Source organism: Diceros bicornis, unplaced genomic scaffold (assembly GCF_020826845.1).
Source record: "Diceros bicornis minor isolate mBicDic1 unplaced genomic scaffold, mDicBic1.mat.cur scaffold_275_ctg1, whole genome shotgun sequence".
NCBI classification, from domain to species: domain Eukaryota; kingdom Metazoa; phylum Chordata; class Mammalia; order Perissodactyla; family Rhinocerotidae; genus Diceros; species Diceros bicornis.
This window is the reverse complement of record NW_026691149.1, coordinates 60,624-63,155: the sequence shown is the minus strand read 5'-3', so window position 1 is coordinate 63,155 and position 2,532 is coordinate 60,624. Positions and strand designations below refer to the sequence as shown.

Genomic DNA, 2,532 nt, shown 5'->3' with positions numbered 1-2,532 from the left:
GTATGTGAGGACGAGTGTGCAAGGTGAATGGGTGTTACTGGGAGGGAGGAGGAGCTGAGCAGATATGCTGGTTCTGACTTGGGTGACCACACGGGTGGGGGGTGGTGCCACTGTGAGAGAAGACGACAGATGATAAAGAGTGCAGGACTCTGGTGTGGTCTCAGGCCAGCTCTCAGTGATGGCCATCGCTCTCCCTCTCGTCTTGCAGCTTTGGGGCACAACCTGAAGACCCTCACAGTCAGTGTCAGCATCTCCACCTTCTGGTATTCATCAGACAGGAGCAACAGCTCAGCCACTTTCAACTCCACTGAGAGGGTCCTGCAGAGCCTGGTGAGACCCTGGTCCCAGCAGCTCCTGGTGGGTTAAATCCCACCCAGCCCCTCCCCCAACCCCTGTCCCTCCTCCTCATCTTCCTTTCCTTCCTCCCCAGCTGGATCCTTGTTGAAGAAGAGCAGCCTGGGCCCCTTCTCCTTGAGTGGCAGACTGGTCTCCCTCAGGTAAGACCCTCCCTTGAGCACTTGCCCCTAATGACCACTTTTGTGACCACCCCTCTCTCAGTTTCCCCACTCGACTCCCATTTCCTGCTTCCTGTTCGGGCCAAACCCCAGAGGTTTCAGGACCTCTCTCTAGATTCCCCACGTCCCTCTCTCCCCAGGTCTGAGAAGGATGGGGCAGCCACCAGTGTGGACGCTGTCTTCACCCACCACCCTGACCCCGTGGTCCACCATGCCTCTGTGCTGGGAGCTGAGAGTCTCCACCTGTCTGCTCTTCCTCTCAGTGGCTCCAGGCTCTGCACCCTGGAGTTTATGCATACAGAGAGAGCAGCAGCTACATTTCTGGAGGATCAGCTGGAACCTCAGCAACCTGGAGCCCACATCCTCGGAGTACACCGCCCTGCAGACAGACACCCAGGACCAGGTGGGGTCTCCCCTCTCCCGTCTCTCCTTGCCCTGAGAGCACCCTCATTCCTCTGCCTGACTTACATCTGTTACATTATTGTTTCAATCCTTCACTTTCCCTGCGTGTCTGGGTTCTCTCACTTCCCAGAGGTGATGTCCTAGCTGCCTTCCCCATTTCTCATGTGGATAAACTGAAGCTCAGAAAGGGGAGTATTTTGCCTAAGGTCACAAAATGAGTTAGGGGCAGAGCCAGGATTTGAAGTCAGGTCTCCTTTGCCCCAAGATCTGTGATCTTTCACTGGCCCAGTGGCCACCTGCATCCCCAGGAGACATCCATCTCACCCACTCTCCCTCCCATTTGTTCTAGGTCACCAAGCTCTACAGAGGCAGCCAGCTGTGAGACATATTCCACTCCTGCCTGGTCACCGACTTGATGTAGAATGAGGAGATTAGAAGCATTGGTTGAGCTGATGGCTGATGGCTCTGAGCTCCCGTGACACATCCTTGATCTGGAAGTCACTTACATGGTGCTCATTCTCCTGCACATCCCTGTCAGCTAATCCTACCATCTCCATTCATAGGTTTTCGGGGGTTGAGAAAAGCATTAACATTTGAGGCCACCAACCTCCAGCATCCTGCTCCTCCTCCTCTTCTGGAGACTTTCAACAAATATCAGCAATCTAACTGTGCTCTCCAATAGTGAAGCCACTAACCACATGGGGCAATTTAAATTTTTTATACACCATTGGGATATGATTCACATATTGTGTATGGGGGTGTTGTATTTTTTAGGTTTTTGTATATACAATGTCTTCTCCTCTGCAAAACAAATAGTTTTACCTCTTCTCGTCTAATCTGGGTTTCTTTTATTCCTTGTTCTTGCCTAATTGCCCTCATTAGAACCTCTAGTACCTGTTATTAACATGTGAGATGAGGGAAGATATCATTGACTTGTCCCTGGTCTTAGGGGGAAATTTTCAGTCTTTCACATTGAATATGGTGTTAGCCTTGGGTTTTTCATCGATGCTATATATAAGTTGAGAAAGTTTTTTTCTATTCCTAATTTGTTGAGTGTTTTCATTTTTAGGCATGAAGGGCGTTGTATTTTGTGAAATTCTTTTCCATGTATATGGTTGAAAATACGTGGTATAGCCATTATTCTATTAATATGGTGTATTACATAATCAAGTTTTCAGATATTAAGCCAACCCTTCAACTAGAGGTGAGAGATTAAGATGTTCTCAAGTCTGTCCTCGGCCTGCCACATCCCTGAGCACTTGTGGCCTTCTAGATGCCCACAAATACACTGCAGCTTTTCAAAGCCCCCTGTGGACATCTCATTCCCCCAATTTTTCTTCTAAGTTTTTGGCTCACCTCTTACCTGCCTCAGCTGGAATCACTCCCTCAGGCCACTACAATAGAAAACAATTAGCTCTGATTGTTTTTACCAAGTGCCTTGGGGACCGACTTTCCACTCTGGGCAAGCTCTGAGTCAAGTAAGGACAAGCCCTGAACATGGAGCTTTTTCGGGGAGATGCCAGGCAGGTCAGCTAATGACAGTTCGATGGGGATGGTTCTTTTCAGAGCTCTAAACCCATTATGGCTGCTTGGCTTCTGGTTGTCTCAGCCACCA

At 49.5% G+C, this 2,532-nt stretch overlaps 1 long non-coding RNA gene across 1 annotated transcript; it reads left to right on the top strand.

Moving 5' to 3' along the window:
* Nucleotides 1-259: 259 nt before the first annotated feature.
* Nucleotides 260-804, top strand: LOC131402812 (uncharacterized). Its single transcript, XR_009218992.1, has 3 exons — nucleotides 260-330; nucleotides 431-497; nucleotides 656-804. It is a non-coding gene; the product is annotated as an uncharacterized LOC131402812 (long non-coding RNA).
* The last annotated feature ends 1,728 nt before the right edge of the window (nucleotides 805-2,532 follow it).